The 16,915-nt window shown below is 40.8% G+C and overlaps 1 pseudogene; it reads right to left on the minus strand.

Annotated features, from left to right (window-relative positions):
• Positions 1 to 5,983: 5,983 nt before the first annotated feature.
• On the minus strand, positions 5,984 to 7,730 carry LOC103247774 (putative vomeronasal receptor-like protein 4; annotated as a pseudogene).
• Between the last annotated feature and the right edge of the window lie 9,185 nt (positions 7,731 to 16,915).

Raw genomic sequence — 16,915 nt, forward strand, 5'->3', positions numbered from 1 at the left:
GAAGCTGGAGGCCATTATTCTAAGTGAAATAACTCAGGAATGGAAAATCAAATACCATTATTTCTCACTTATAAGTGGGAGCTAAGCTATGTGTATGCAAAGGCATAGAGAGTGATATAATGGACTTTGGAGACTCAGAACAGAGGATGGGAGGTGGATGAGGGGTGAAAAAAACTACCTATTTGGTACAATATATACTACTCAGGTGACAAGTGCACTAAAATCTCAGAATTCACCACTATATAATTCATCCAGGTAACCAAAACCACTTGTACTGTAAATGATACTGAAATAAAAATTAAAACAAACATAAAATTATATAATTATAAACAACAATTATAATAAAAAGCTTTTTTTTCCCCTAAAAAGAAACACCCAGTGCCACAGTTTTGAGTTCTGGTGTTTTGGATAGAAAGCCCCTTTTGCTCAGTAACACATACTACTGGAGAAGCAAAATCGTGAAAATTCAAGAACCTTAGCATAAACACTGCCTACGTGAGTATCACGGGTATGTTTTAAAGACAAAGATCCGTGTTAGACTGGGTCAGCTTTGTGCTTGGTCATTTTATTACCAATTCTTCTCCCCTAAAATACAAGTCATGAGTTGCCATGGTGATTATTCCAAATGCATTGTGATCATATGGAACTGGTGACGTATTCTAATTTCCCTCTCAGTTACAAAATGAGCCCGACGTTCTTAGCCATCAAAATCTCACCAACACCTGCTACTTCAGTTTCAACTCTGGTTCCTATTTCAAGGAAATCACTCAAGGTTGCAAATCACAAAAAGACAAAAATATTTTAATGAACCAAAAAACTTAAAAAATTATACCCTCCTGAAGCCATGTAATTTGATATTTACTTATTTTATTGTCTATTCAGGTTCATAAACCTGCAACTGTAGCAAAATATACCATTCATGATAAGTTAATATTTATTGAATAGTAAAATAAATACATGGTAAGGGTGCCCAGTAGTCAAGGACAAATGTCAATTATAATCTGACCTCCTCCACTCAAAACACACAATACTTTAAATGTCTGAAAAGGAAGTTACATAGGGGAATAAATGAAATAAAAGTTATGAATTAGATTAAGAAGGAATTAAACCTGGTTTAAAAATAGATAAAGACATACAAATATAAAAAATACTGAAGAACAATTAGCATAGATAGAGGAGCACTAAAAGTATGATAATGTGTTTAAAAATATTAGTTTCTGAGTTAAGTTTCAGAGACCTGACAGATACAGAGACCTGACAAAGAGTTGCGCCTACACATTAAACAAGCAAACAAATCCCTGGAGAAACTGCAAATGAACGGATGGTTTCTCCTGAGCCCTTTAGAGAACTGAGGTCACGGGGCCGACTACAAACCCAACATCAGGGGATGCAGAAGCTTGTAGGTCACAAAGGCCCCAGGTTTTTATGTGCACCCTGAAAACCATGAAAACTGATAAAATTAAGCCAGAACCTTTGAACTAGTTCCTGGTGGCTGTGTGTGGGTGGGTGAGGAGAATGTAAAACTTTGGAGTCTACAGCCATAGGGTTTACACCACTGTGTATAATTTTTCTAGGAAACCTACAAGGCCTGTCAGGGAAGCAGGATAGAATCCTGAGAATGCTTCCCCCACAGTGCTGATAGGGAGGAACCACTATCCCATCCACTGCTACAACTCTGGAGACAGGCTCCTCCCACCTCCCCTATATGATACAAGGCCTAATCTGCAGAGAAAGAGCATCCAAACCCGAGCCACAAGGCACTGGGGAAAAACTCCCAAAACTGAGGGTGGAGAAACAAGGCCAACACCCGCATTTCTGCACAGATGCATCTCCCATAAATGAAGGGGTGGCCTGCCCCTCCACACCTGTAGGCGTTTCTCGTTAGGTGGAATGAGAGATTTGAGAAAAGAAATGAGACACAGAGACAAAGTATAGAGAAAGAAAAAGTGGGCCCAGGGGACCCACGCTGGCACCGGTCTCTGAGTTCCCTTAGTATTTATTGATAATTATCTTTACCATCTTAAAGATAAGGGAGTGGCAGGACAATAGGATCATTTTAGGGAGAAAATTAGCAGTAAGACATATGGATAAAGATCTCTGTGACATGAATAAGTTCAAAGGAAAATGCTGTGCCTTGATATGCATACGCAAACATCTCCATAAACCTTTTAGCAGCATTGCGCCAGCAAGTCCCGCCAGCAAGTCCCACCTTATGCCCTAAGGCAGTTTTCTCCTATCTCAGTAAACAGCATACAATCGGGTTTTACACCGAGATGTTCCATTGCCCAGAGGCGGGCAGGATTTTTAACCAGCAAACTGCCTTCAGGCACTTGTTTAACAAAGACACATCTTGCACAGCCCAAAATCCATTAAACCTTGAGTCACCACAGCACATGTCTCTTGCAAGGACAAGGTTGGGGGTAGGGTCACAGATTAACAGCATCTCAAATACAGAACAAAATGGAGTCTCCCATGTCCACTTCTTTCTATATAGACACAGTAACAGGCTGATCTCTCTTTCTTTTCCCCACAATAAAGAAAATAAATTATTAATTGGCAGGGCACTGTTGCAGGCCAACTTCAACTGGGAGTTAAGAACATGGAGAAGGAGCATCTCTCCCCTATCATGGACAAGGAGGGACAGGAATGTCTCTTGTCCTGGCATTGCATCTACAGGAGGGGCAGGAAACTCTTCAAATGTCAGTAACCCCACACCCCAGCTGACAGTGCTAAGTCTGAGGCTTCCTCAGAACATTAGAGATCTCCTCACTCCCTCACCACTGCCACCAGGCTAAGAAGCATGGAGTCAAAAGAACAGTGGAATATAGCTGGGCCAAGTGCAAGAAACCATGTGTGGGAAGAGGCACAAAGGGAAGGCACAGCAAACCCAGGAGATGTTAGTAAACTACCATGAGAGGGGTTTGAATTTCCTGGTCTTCAGAAGGTTATTACTGCCATAACGACTTTTAATCCCTGCCTACCCTCTCAGCTACATGACCACAAACCCCTACACTAAGGCCTATCTGAGGGAAAATTGCTCATAGATAACCTAAAAACTATCCCCTTTCAATGTCAGTGGGCTGATGAAAAAAATAAAAATAATAACCCATTTACCCCAATGCACTATCTTATACAACATATGCTATTGCTTTTAACAAAAATTAGAAGCCAACACATCCCTTTTTATCTTTAGAGAGATCTTTATTTGTGTTAAAACCAAATTAAGGAATTCAGGAGACTGAATCAGTGCGGAATTCAGGAGGCTGGGACCTCAGACCACGTTGGGCGCCCGCCTCCCGCCCGCCGTGGCCCAGCCGCGTCCAGTAAGACCCGGCGGAGGCTACCGGTAAGGCGACCTTTCGACATCGAAATCGGTGTCCCTTCTCCATGGAGCGCGGGAGGATGTAGCTGCAGCCGGACGAGCGCTGGCACCCACCGGGCACCGCGCATGGATCCCGCGTGCACATTGTCGCGGCCACGGCGTCCCAGGCAGGCACCGCGGCGTCGGCTCCCTGCTCTGCTGCTCCATCCCCAAGGCGGCTTTGGGTTCCGAATGTCCCAGTTCCTCAGCAGCCAGAGGCGGGAAGCCCAGGGACGACTTTACAGCAGGGCAGGCTGCGGTGCCGCTGGGGCGCCGGCGTGGCGGAGGCCGTGGTGGTCGTATGTCCCATGGACACCATCAAGGTGAAGATCATCCACGGCCAGACACCCCCAGACCTCCAGTGCAGAGGAGTGTCCCACCGGGTTAGGGAGATGTGCGGAAACAAGGGGAACTCACCGGGGCCTCATGGCCCCCGCGCTGAAGCAGGGCTGGAACCGGGCCGTGCGCCTCTTCTCCTGACCCCCCTGCACAGCTTGTACCGAGGGGACAGCCCCAGCAAGCCCATTAACTGGCTGGTCGCTGGGGCCTTCGGAGCCATTGCGGGCGCAGCCAGTGTCTTGGGAAACGCTCCCATGCACGGGATTAAGACCCGGATGCGGGGCCTGGAGAAGCACAGACGCTGAACACACGGGACTGCCGGCAGATCTGAGGAAGGAGGGGCTCAAGGCCTTCTACGACGGCACTGTTCCCCCCGTGGGCCGGGTCTGCCTGGATGTGACCACAGTGTTTATCCTCTGCCATGAGGTGGGAAAGCTGCTCAACAGTGTGGAAGACGGACTAAGCCCAGAGGGGCCGTGAGGGACCGCCCCAGGGACCTCCAGAGCGGCCACCACTCTTGTCTCACAGGATTCCAGTGCAGAAATACCAAGCGGCCGCTGCCCAGGTCCCTCGAGCTCTGTGCCCTGCCCACATTGTGGCATCAAGTCTGTGTGTCCCCTAGTACCATGTCTCCCCGTGGTCTGTATGTGACACTGGCCCTGTGTCCACACGTCTGGCCCGGCCGTGGCTGGTTGTCTGTCTGGCCTGTGAGTCTGTGCCCACTTGTCCGTATGCTTACTGTGAGCCCTGGGCCTGTGATCCGCCTGCCTCTGCCGCCCAAAGTACTGGGAATACAGGCGTGAGCCACTGTGCCTGGCTGGGTTGGAAGAAATTTGATATCACATATACTTTGCATACTGGAAATATATTTATAATATTTTAAATGTAAAAAGTATTATAAATATATTTACATTTATAAATATTAATATAAAATATTAAATTTAAATATTTTAAATGTTTAAGTAAAAACAAATGGGGAAAAGGTATCAAAATAATTTTTGAAAGAGCAGGAAACTATAAACTGAGCAAGCAAATTTGGAAAAGAGTCAAATAGAAATTGAATGATTTAAACACAAATTTAACATACAATATGTGAGTTAATTATAAAATTAGACTAAGCTGATGATGAGAGAGTTAGTAAACTGAATTAATGAACTGGAATTTTGAGCAGAATGAATATAACCAAATAAAGAGAAACAAAATAACAGCAATATGAATGTAATTATACACATGCGAAGAATAGAATGACAAAGAATAAAGCACAATTATTTCACCTGAATCCATACAAATAATAAATCATACTAATAAATAATTATTTACAAATTTCTAAAATTAAAAACCAAACATGTGCCTAAAAGAGAGCAATGAAGAGGCCATGTGCAGTGGCTCACGACTGTAATCTCAGCACTTTGGGAGGCCAAGGTGGGTGGATCATTTGAGGTTAGGAGTTTGAGACCAGCTTGGCAACATGGTGAAACCTCATCTCTACTAAAAATACGGAAAAATTAGCTGGGCATGGTGGTGGGTGCCTGTCATCCCAGTTACTCCGGAGGCGGAGGCAGGAGAATCGCTTGAACCTAGGAGGTGGAGGTTGCAGTGAGCCAAGATTGCACTATTACACTCCAGCCTGGGTAACAGAGCGAGACTCCATCTCCAAGAAAAAAAAAAATGAGAGAGCAATAAAAAAAGATATCCAATATGATAAGTCAAACTGCATAACACCAAAGAGACTGAAGAAAATTAAAAACCATGAGACAGAGAATCTACACAGGTGAGAGTAAAATCTCCACAGCCCATGCAGAGCCAGAAAACTGAGAAGGAAATATTAAGAGTGCTGAAAAATTATTGTTCAACCTATAATTGAATACATAGCTAGCATATTTTTAATAAATAAGGAAGGGTAAACTAAACCTTCAAAAATAAAACACACACGTACACACACAAACACACACACAGAGAAATTTTATCTACCAACAGGAACATCTTAAGTATACACTTCAAGAAGATAGAAAAGTTGTCTTATATAAAATTTAGGGAATCAAAATTAAATATAAGAAACTTGTGGACACAGGGAACTACTATGGTGGACTTTGAACTAAAGAAACCACCAAGTTCTTAGCAGCATAGGTTTCAAAAATATTTAGATGAAATAAAAGTGTAATAAGATAATGTATTTTAAATTTAAAAAGTTTAAAAATTGCCTGCTTCTTGAAAAATTTGATGTCAAAATCTGTTTTTCAGATAATCATTTTCATTATTTATTAATCATCTATGATATATATATCACACATTATGCAAGATTTCGATTATTCTTTTATCAGAACTAATTAGCACAAAAGGGCGACAGAAATCGCCCACAAGCATCAGGATACCCACGATGGCTGAGTCATAAGCCCATGATAGGGTTGAAGGTGATGAGATTATGAGGCCCATCCAGTACATGACCACAAAGCAACTCACCAGCATCAGAATGGTTTGTGTGGTCCTTTCCTCTGGGGATGCTTTTGCAGAGAGGTTGGTGCTGGGAAGGTACTGGGGTTGTCTCTGATGCCTGGACAAAAGAATTTCCATGTATGCACTTGAGAGAAACATGATTGCTACAAAGAAGACATCTGTAAGTAGTGGCAGCATGAAAAACAGACTCCTGATGATGTAGCTTATGTAAGAAAGTGAAGAGTATTTATTGATACTTAGCACATTGCTATTGGTCACATTAGAAGAGGCCACAGTGGAAGAGGGCAGGTTACTACTGAGAAACAAACTGAGAACCCAAAGAAGTGAAAGATGCAACGTGTAAATTTCTGTTTAATTCTTGCCGACCAGGAGGTGCTGGGGCTAATGGTGATAGCCTAGAGCACACTCCGGAGGCAGGTGGTGCAGATGGAGAGCCCTCGTCCCTCTATGCATGTAGAAGAATACCTTATACTTGAAGTCATTCTGAGAATACAGTGAGACTTACAGGTCTGGAGATGCCAAGAAGCTCACAGTGAGGAGCATCACTAAGTGGACAAGGGCCAGATGGCAGGTGATGAGGTCAGTGGGCTTAGGCCTGCAGTCCAGAGGGAGTGTGAAGATACAGAAGAAAAGGAGGAAGGTGTTGGCTGTGAGTCTACTACCAGCTTGGAAAATAAGGGCAATTTTTAATAGTATCATACATGGAACATGGTCATCTTAATGGTGAAGAGAAATCATATTTTACATATCTGAAAAAAGCAATAGATATCCTATCATCAGTATTATTTATTGCATGGTCAAAATTATTACCAACATTATCATTTTAATTTTACCAGTTTATCTTGATTAACCCCAACTATCTCATATAAATTATTTAAAATGTACCTGAGCATTTTATTTTACAACAAATAAATTGTACGTATCTCAAACATCCACACATCCACAATCACACCTATGTAGGGTGCACATTGTCTATACTCACACAGTACCTGTGGTTCGCTCCTCAGAAAGCATTTCCTTCCTTTCTGAATTTCTCATGTCGCTGAACATTCTCAGGTCTTGAATTTTGTTTCTTCTTAAAAGCTTTTCAGCTTCTAAGAATATATGTATTTCAATGCTCAAAGACAAAAAACTGTCCACTAAAAATTTTATCCTCAGGAAAACTAGCAATTAAAAATAAATAAAAATAAAGACTTTCAGATAAAAACTGAGGCAGTTTCTTGATGCAGACAGATCATTTGAGAAAGAATAAAAATAAGTTTTCAGGCTGAATGCAAGTAATCCCAGATAATTTTTTATTTTTTTTGAGGCAGAGTTTTACTCATTGTCCAGGATGGAGTGCAATAGTACGATCTTGGCTCACCGCAAACTCCGCCTCCTGGATTCAAGGGATTCTCCTGCCTCAGCCTCCCGAGTAGCTGGGATTATAGGCATGCGATACTATGCCCAGCTAATTTTGTATTTTTAGGAGAGATGAGGTTTCACCATGTTGGTCAGGCTGGTCTCGAACTCCTGACCTCAGGTGATCCATCCACCTTGGCCTCTCAAAGTGCTGGGATTACAGGCATGAGCTACCGTGCCCGGCCTAATCCTAGATAATTTCAATGCCCAAAAAAGTCAAAGAGGACTAGTAAATGTAACAAATATTTAAGGCCGTATAAGAAATATTTTTCTCATATTATCTGATTGTCAAAAGCAACTTTGTAATATTGTTTGTAATTGAATCTTCAGTGCTATAATATAAAGAAATTTAATTTATTTGCCAATAACAGCACAGAGAAGGTGGGTTCAAGAAAAGATATATTGGGCTAAGAAAATTTTTCCACATAATAACTTGTATCCACAAAGATTTTAAAAAATACATTAGCAAAACTGAAAGATTAAAATAATACAATGAATAATAAGTTTAACAAAACAAACCTGTAAATCTACAAGTGCTCTTTTTTCTTATTTCAACTTATTTAAAACAAATAAAATTATATAAACAGATAACTATAAAAACATATTGTTGTATTTGAAACATATTTAGAGTTAAATGTTAGTACCCAAACTAGGAGGGAAAGAGAGAATAAAGTTGTACAGGAGTAACATTTTCATAAAAAGAACATAGGGTTAAAATGTGATGCTCCAATTAATATGTACATACATACATATAGTGTAATTATCAAATTAATGTGATTAGCAGGTATATTACGTGTACCTGCTGGTGCCCTGGTCTTGGACTTCTCAGCCTCCATACCTGTGAGAACTAAGTTTAGACTCTATGAATTACCTATTCTAAAATATTTTGTTACAGAAATAGGGATAGCCTAAGACAGCATTCATAGACATCCATGCTGTACATTAAATCACCAGAACTTGTTTATTTTATATCTAAAAGTTTGTACTTTTGATCAATATGTCTTCATTTCTTCTATCCACCACCCCCTAGGAACCACTGTGTACTCTCTGTTTCTATGACTTGACATTTTTGGCTTCATATATGCATGAAATCAAACAGTATTTGTCATTCTGTGTCTAGCTTATTTCACTTAAGCTAATGTCCTCTAGGTTAATTCATATTCTTGCAAATGGCAGAATTCTCTTTTTTATAGCTGAATAATATTCCTTTATATAAATGTTCCATAATTTCTTTATCCATTCATCTATTAATGGATACATAGATTGTTTGCATGTCTCAGTCATTGTAAATAATTCTGCAATGAATACAGAAGTGCTGATGTCTCTTCTAGAGACTAATTTTATTTTCTTTGGTTATATATCTGGAAGTGAAATTGGTGGATAAGATGGCAACTCTATTTTAATTCTTTGAAAAAGCTTCACAGTGTTTTTTATAATGGTTGTACTAATTTTTTTTTTTTTTTTTTTTTTTTTTTTTTGATACGGAGTCTCGCTCTGTCGCCCAGGCTGGAGTGCTGTGGCCGGATCTCAGCTCACTGCAAGCTCCGCCTCCCTGGTTCCCGCCATTCTCCTGCCTCAGCCTCCCGAGTAGCTGGGACTACAGGCGCCCGCCACCTTGCCCGGCTAGTTTTTTGTATTTTTTAGTGGAGACGGGGTTTCACCGTGTTAGCCAGGATGGTCTCGATCTCCTGACCTCGTGATCGGCCCGTCTCGGCCTCCCAAAGTGCTGGGATTACAGGCTTGAGCCACCGCGCCCGGCCTATTTTTGTATTTTTAAGGGGATGTTATGTTGTGTTGGGAGACAATTTTTGTAGACCTGGTGGTTAATTTGTTTTATGTCTTATATAAGCTTCTGTTGGGACAATCTTTTCAAGGATGTTTTTAAATAACTGACAGCCTTGTGCGAAGTAAGCAGTGTCTCTTTTTAGAGCAGAGGTCAAATACATACATAAATAATTTAATAAAAAGTATGTTTTCCCCAGAGGCAAAGGTTGAGAAGGTTTATTTGAAACACTTTATTGTTTTTTCAGCAAAATTCTCTGTATTTTGGTGAAGTAAGAGAGTAGTCCTTGAATGGAGGAGAGGACAAAAAGGAAACTCCCAAAATACATGATGTGCCGAGAACCCCAAAGTCCAGTGGAAGTCACATCAGGCACAAATTCCAGAGAGATTCTGAGTGAAATCTCTGCTAGAAAATTTAGCCATATGAGATGAAGGAGTTCCCCAAATTTAGAGGTATTTCCTAGGCCAAGAAACAAAATGATGGAGGGGGGCAGGGGCTCAATCCTTAAGGGTTTTTCAGTTTCAGAAGAACTGGGAAAGTACTTAGGGGCCCCCTCATCTAACAGGTGGGGAATATGAGATTCTGCTGCCACTTCAGGACAGAGATAAAACAGTGATAGTTGGTGGGCAAGGCTCCTTGGCATGGCGGGCTAAGATTGGCTCCCTAGTGGCTGGGAGTGAAGCCTAAGGCTCAAGACAGCCTGTGCTGAGTAGGCAGGAAGGCAACTCATCAGCCTGGGTTTGATAAAAGGAAGGTTTAGAGGTATTTCCCTCAATCTTGGGGAGTGACCCTCGCAGCAGAAAAATTGTGGCCAGAGTCTGGGGCCACTCCTTTTACTGGAACTTGAGGCAGTCAGACAGCAGGTCCCGCATGGTTTGGGGCAGTTGCTGGAGATTTTTCTGAGGTCCAGGGACAAAGAGTCACAGCCCGCCATAAAGATAATCTGGTCATAGCTGCCAATGTGGCTATAAGGCAGTGAGCCAGTCGTAAGCTTTTAGAGCACAACCGCACTGGCATAGACGTCTGACTGGAAGCTGAAGGGGTTCAGGTTCTGTATAAAAATCACCTCAGCTGCGATCCAGAAAACAGAACCTGAAGGCTGCTCCAAGGGCTGGGCCCTGCTTCATTGAGTCTTCACTGTGGTCAGACAGGAGTCACTCATCTTTACTGGGAACCCTTTGTGTCAAAAAATGTTATTAGACTTGAAATCTCCTTGGATAATATTCCTGTCATGGAAGTAGTTCATGCCCTGGGCAGTCTGCTGGGCCATGTCAGTTAGCTAGACTATGTAATGTAACATAATATAATATAATATAATATAATATAATATAATATAATACAACATAATATAATGTAATATAATATAATATATAATGTAACAATGTAATATAATATGTTGTGATATACGTCAGACATAATTTACATAATGATGTCATAATACATTGTGATATCATAATATATGTACTATGATACCACAATGTATTATATATATCATAAGTAATACATTGTGATATCATATTATACCATAATATATATGATATAATACATTGTGATATCATAATATAACATTTTGATTTGTTTATATATTTTATGGAATAACATACATTATAATATGACATCATATTGGACAAAATTTTATTATATTACTTTATATTACATATCATATTGTGATATTATAACATAAAATTTTGTCAGATAATCTTGTAGGAAAATTGATTTAAATTTTATAACAACATCGGCATATAAACTTAAAAGAACCTAAAAAAATTATCTGCTCTTGTGTAAATGACTGCTTTTTTGATAACTCTGTGAAGGCCAGCTCTGGGTGTGAAAAGGGGTCTGCTACTTTATGAGACATTGACTTCCAAATCATCACTGTTATTAACCAGTGCCCTTGCAAGATAAGAGAATATTTTACTCTAAGAAAGCATTTCCATAGATACCATAATAGGAATTCTGCTCACTTTAGTTAATAAGTTACTATAACTTTTTTGGTTATTAATAGTTTATGTCATTATTAAAAAATAAACTTCTACAGATAACACATTGTACAGGTGTTTTGATTTGTCCTCTAACCTCAGGTCAAATTTAAAAATTTTTATTCACCAAATTTTATTTATTTTAGATAAAAGAGACCTTGTATCTACCATGTGCTGTAATATCTGTACTTTATTAGAAAGACAAATTCTCAGACAAAACTCATACCTATTGTGAAATTCTCAGACCAAATTCAAGCCTATTTTAATCAAAATCTAGATTTTAGGTAACGTTTCTAGGTGTTTCCTTTCAATAAAAATCCAAACCAAAACAAATTAAAAATGTGTAGGTAATTCCCAGGCATATCAATAATTTTTAAGTGGGGTACTTTTATTTTTAAGAGAGGGATTGTTTATAGAGATGTATTGAGGTGTCAATCCAGTACAGTTAAGATTTACCTTTTTTTTTGACAGCATCTCAATCTGTCAGTCAAGGTGGAGTGTAGTGGTGAAATCACAGCTCACCGCAGCCTTGGCCTCCCAGACTTGAGCAATCCTCCCAAGTCAGCATCCCAAATAGCTGGGACTACAAGTGTGCACCATCACGCCCAACCAATTTTTAAAAATTTTTTGTAGAGATGAGGTCTCACTATGTTGCGCTAGTGAGGTCTTGTTATGTTGCCCGGGCTAGTCTCAAACTCCCAAGCTCTGGCTTCCCAAAGGGGTGGAATTACAAATGCAAGCCACTATGCCCAGCCAAGATTGGACCTTTCAATGAGCTCACATCTTATTTTTTTAAAAACCTAATTAAAAGGTAAAGTCTGAGTAACAAATGGATTTACAGTAATGATTATTAACTTGGATACTTCTATTCTTAAAAGAAAAAATGTTTATATGTGCATATTGATGTTTTAAAAAGTACAGTTAAGATTGAATCTTTCTCTTTTGCTTTTGAGACAGAGCCTCACTCTGTCACCCAGGCTTGTGTGTAGCTGCCCAATCACATCTCACTGAAGCCTCAACCTCCCAGACTCAAGGGATCCTGCTATGTCAGCATCCCAAGTAGCTGGGAGTACAGGCATGCACCATCATGCCTCATTTTTAAAAAATATATTTTTAGTAAAGATGTGGTCTCACTATGTTGCCCAGGTTGCTCTCAAACTCCTAAGCTCAAGTGAGCCTCCTGTCTTGTCATTCCAAAATGATAGAATTAGACAGGCTTAAGCCATTGTGCTCAGCCAAGATTTTACCTTCATTTAGCACACATGTTACCTTAGAAAAAAAAATAATAAAGAATAAAGTCTAGGTAGAAAATGGATTGGAGTGTAGATAAAATAAATTTGGTACATTATTAGTGGTTTTTGAGCCTGGGTAACAAGCATATTATACTGTTTTCTTTATTTTGCATATGTTTTAAATTTTCTGTAATGAAACACGTATACAAATACAAAGTTGATCTACAATGTTAGCTCTTAAGACCTTAGTGACTTTGGGGAGCAAAAAGAGAGAAAGTGGGATTGTTTGGGGCAAGATGGCTGAACAGGAGCAGCTCTTGTCTGCAGCTCCCAGCGAGACCAACGCAGAAGGCAGTGATTTCTCTATTTCCAACTGAGGTACCCAGTTCATCTCATTGGGACTGGTTAGGCAGTGGGTGCAGTCCATGGAGGGTGAGTAGAAGCAGAGTGAGGCATCACCTGACCCTCGAAGTGCAAGGAGCCAGGGGATTCCCTCCCCCAGCCAAGGGAATCCATGAGGGACTGTGCTATCTAGCCTAGATACTATGGTTTTCCCATGGTTTTTGCAATCCACAGACCAGGAGATTCCCAAGTATGCCTATACCACCAGGACTCTAGGTTTCTTTTTTCTTTCTTTTTTTTTTTTTTTTTTTTGAGACGGAGTCTCGCTCTGCCGCCCAGGCTGGAGTGCAGTGGCCGGATCTCAGCTCACTGCAAGCTCCGCCTCCCGGGTTCACGCCATTCTCCTGCCTCAGCCTCCCGAGTAGCTGGGACTACAGGCGCCCGCCACCTCGCCCGGCTAGTTTTCTGTATTTTTTTTAGTAGAGACGGGGTTTCACCGTGTCAGCCAGGATGGTCTCGATCTCCTGACCTCGTGATCCGCCCGTCTCGGCCTCCCAAAGTGCTGGGATTACAGGCTTGAGCCACCGCGCCCGGCCCAGGGCTCTAGGTTTCAAGCACAAAACTGGGTAGCTGTCTGGGCACATGCCAAGCTAGCCACAGGAATATTTTTTAGTACCCCAGTGGCACCTGGAACCCCAGCAAGACAGAACAGTTTACTCCCCTGGAAAGGGGGCTGAAGCCAGGGAGCCAAGTGGTCTGATCAGCGGATCTCACTCCCATGGAACCCAGCAAGCTAAGAACCACTGGTTTGAAATTCTCACTGCCAGCACAGCAGTCTGAAGTCAACCTGGGATGATCGATCTTGGTGAGGGAAGGGGTGTCTGTTATTACTGAGGTTTGAGTAGTCAGTTTTCCTCTGATAGTGCTAAAGAGGCCAGGAAGTTTGGACTGGGAGGAACTCAACACAGCCAGCAAAGTGGCTGTGGCCAGACTGCCATTCTAGATTCCTCTTCACTGGCCAGGGCATCTCTGAAAGAAAGGCAGCAGCCCCGGGCAGGGGCTTATAAATAAAACTCCCATCTCCCTGGGACAGAGCACCTGGGGGAAGGGGTGTCTGTGGGCACAACCTCAGTGGAATTTAACATTTCTTCCTGCTGGCTCTGAAGAGAGCAGCAGATCCTGACAAGGAGGATTCTCCCAGCACAATGCCCAAGCTCTTCTAAAGGACAGACTGCCTCCTCAAGTTGGTCCCTGATCCCCATGCCTCCTGACTGGGAGAGATCTCTCAGGAAGGGTCAACAGACACCTCACACAGGAGAGCTCCAGCTGGCATCAGGATGGAGCCCCTCTGGGATGAAGCTTCTAGAGGAAGGAGCAGGCAGCAATCTTTGCTGTTCTGCAACCTCTGCTGGTGATACCCAGGCAAACAGGGTCTGAAGTGGACCTCCAGCAAACTCCAACAGACCTGCAGAAGAGGGGCCTGTTAGAGGAAAAACTAACAAACAGAAAGCAACAACATCAAAATCAACCAAAAGGACCCCCACCCAAAATCCCCATCCAAAGATCATCAGCCTCAAAGATCAAAGGTAGCTAAATCCACAAAATGAGGAAAAAACAGCACAAAAATACTGCAAATTCATAAAACCAGGATGCCTCTTCTCCTCCAAATGATAGCACCTCCTCTCCAGCAAGGGCACAAAACTGAACGGAGAATGAGTTTGACAAATTAACAGAAGTAGGCTTCAGAAGGTGGATAATAACAAAACTCTTCTGAGCTAAAAGACTATATTCTAACCCAATGAAAGGAAGCTAAGAACCTTGATAAAAGGTTACAGGAACTGATAACTAGAATAACCAGTTTAGAGAAGAACATAAATGACCAGATGGAGCTGTAAAACACAACATGAGAACTTTGTGAAGCATACACAAGTATCAATAGCCAAGTTGATCAAGTGAAAGAAAGGATATCAGAGATTGAAGATTAACTTACTGAAATAAGGCAGGAAGAGAAGATTAAAGAAAAAAGAATGAAAAGGAATGAACAAAGCCTCCAGGAAATATGGGGCTATGTGAAAAGACCAAACCTATGATTGATTGGTGTACCTGAAATTGATAGGGAGAATGGAACCCAGTTGGAAAACACCCTTCAGGATGTTATGCAGGAGAACTTCCCCAACCTAGCAAGACAGGCCAACATTTAAATTCAGGAAATATAGAGAACACCACTAAGATACTGCTCAAGAAGACCAACCCCAAGACACATAATCATCAGATTCTGTAAGGTTGAAACAAAGGAAAAACAGTTAAGGGCAGCCAGAGAGAAAGGTCACATTATCTTCAAAGAGAAGCCCATCAGACTAACAGTGGATCTCTCTGCAGAAACTCTACAAGCTAGAAGAGAGTGGGGACCAATATTCAATGTTTTTAAAGAAAAGAATTTTCAACCCAGAATTTCATATCCAGCCAAGCTAAGCTTCATTAGTGAAGGAGAAATAAAATCCTTTCCAGACAAGCAAATGCTGAGGGATTTTTTCACCTCCAGGGCTGCCTTACAAGAGTTCCTGAAGGAAGCACTAAATATGGAAAGGAAAAACTGGTACCAACCACTGCAAAACATACCAAAATATAAAGACCAATGACCCTATGAGGAAACTGCATCAACTAATGTGTGAAATAACCAGCTAGCATCATGATGACAGGATCAAATCCACACATAACAATATTCACCTTAAATGTAAATGGACTACATTCCCCCAATTAAAAGACATGGACTGGCAAATTGGATAGAGTCAAGACCCATCAGTGTGCTGTATTCAGGAGACCCATTTCACATGCAAAGACACACATGGGCTCAAAATAAAGGGATGGAGGAATATTTACCAACCAAATGGAAAGCAAAACAAAACAACAAAAAACAAAACAAAACAAAAAAAACAGGGGTTGCAATTCTAGTCTTTGATAAAACAGACTTGAAACCAACGATGATCAAAAAAGACAAAGAAGGGCATTATATAATGATAAAGTGATCAATGCAACAAGAAGAGCTAACTATCCTAAATATATATGCATCCAATACAGAAACACCCAGATTCATAAAACAAGTTATTACAGACCTACAAAGAGACTTAGACTCCCACACAATAATAGTAGGAAACTTTGACACCCCACAGTCAATATTAGATCAATGAGACAGAAAATTAACAATGATATTCAGGACTTGATCTCAACTCTGGACCAAGCGGACCAAATAGACATCTATAGAACTCTACACCCCAAATCAACAGAATATACATTCTTCACAGCACCACACAGCACTTATTCTAAAATCGACCACATAATTGGAAGTAAAACACTTCTCAACAAATGAAAAAGAATGGAAATCATAACAAACAGTCTCTCAGACCACAGTGCAATGAAAATTAGAACTCAGCATTAAGAAATTCACTCAAAACTGCACAACTACATGGAAACTGAACAATCTGTTCCTGAATGACTGCTGGGTAAATAACAAAAGTAAGGCAGAAATAAAGAAGTTCTTTGAAACCAAAGAGAACAAAGACACAATGTATCAGAATCTCTGGGACACAGCTAAAGCCGTGTTAAGAGGGAAATTTATAGTACTAAATGCTTACATCAGAGAGTGGGAAAGATCTAAAATCGACGCCCTAACATCACAATTAGAAGAACTAGAGAAGCAAGAGCAAACAAATTCAAAAGCTAGCAAAAGACAAGAAATAACTAAGATCAGAGCAGAACTGAAGGAGGCAGAGACACAAAAAAGCCTTAAAAATAAATGAATCCAGGAGCTGGTTTTTTGAAAAGATTAACAAAATAGATAGACTGCTAGCTAGCTAGACTAATAAAAAGGAAAAGAGAGAAGAATCAAATAGACACAATAAAAAGTGAATAAGGGGATATCACCACTGATCCCACAGAAATACAAACTACCATCAGAGAATACTATAAATACCTTTATGCAAATAAACTAGAAAATCTAGAATAAATGCGTAAATTCCTGGACACA

Source organism: Chlorocebus sabaeus, chromosome 21 (assembly GCF_047675955.1).
Source record: "Chlorocebus sabaeus isolate Y175 chromosome 21, mChlSab1.0.hap1, whole genome shotgun sequence".
NCBI lineage: Eukaryota > Metazoa > Chordata > Mammalia > Primates > Cercopithecidae > Chlorocebus > Chlorocebus sabaeus.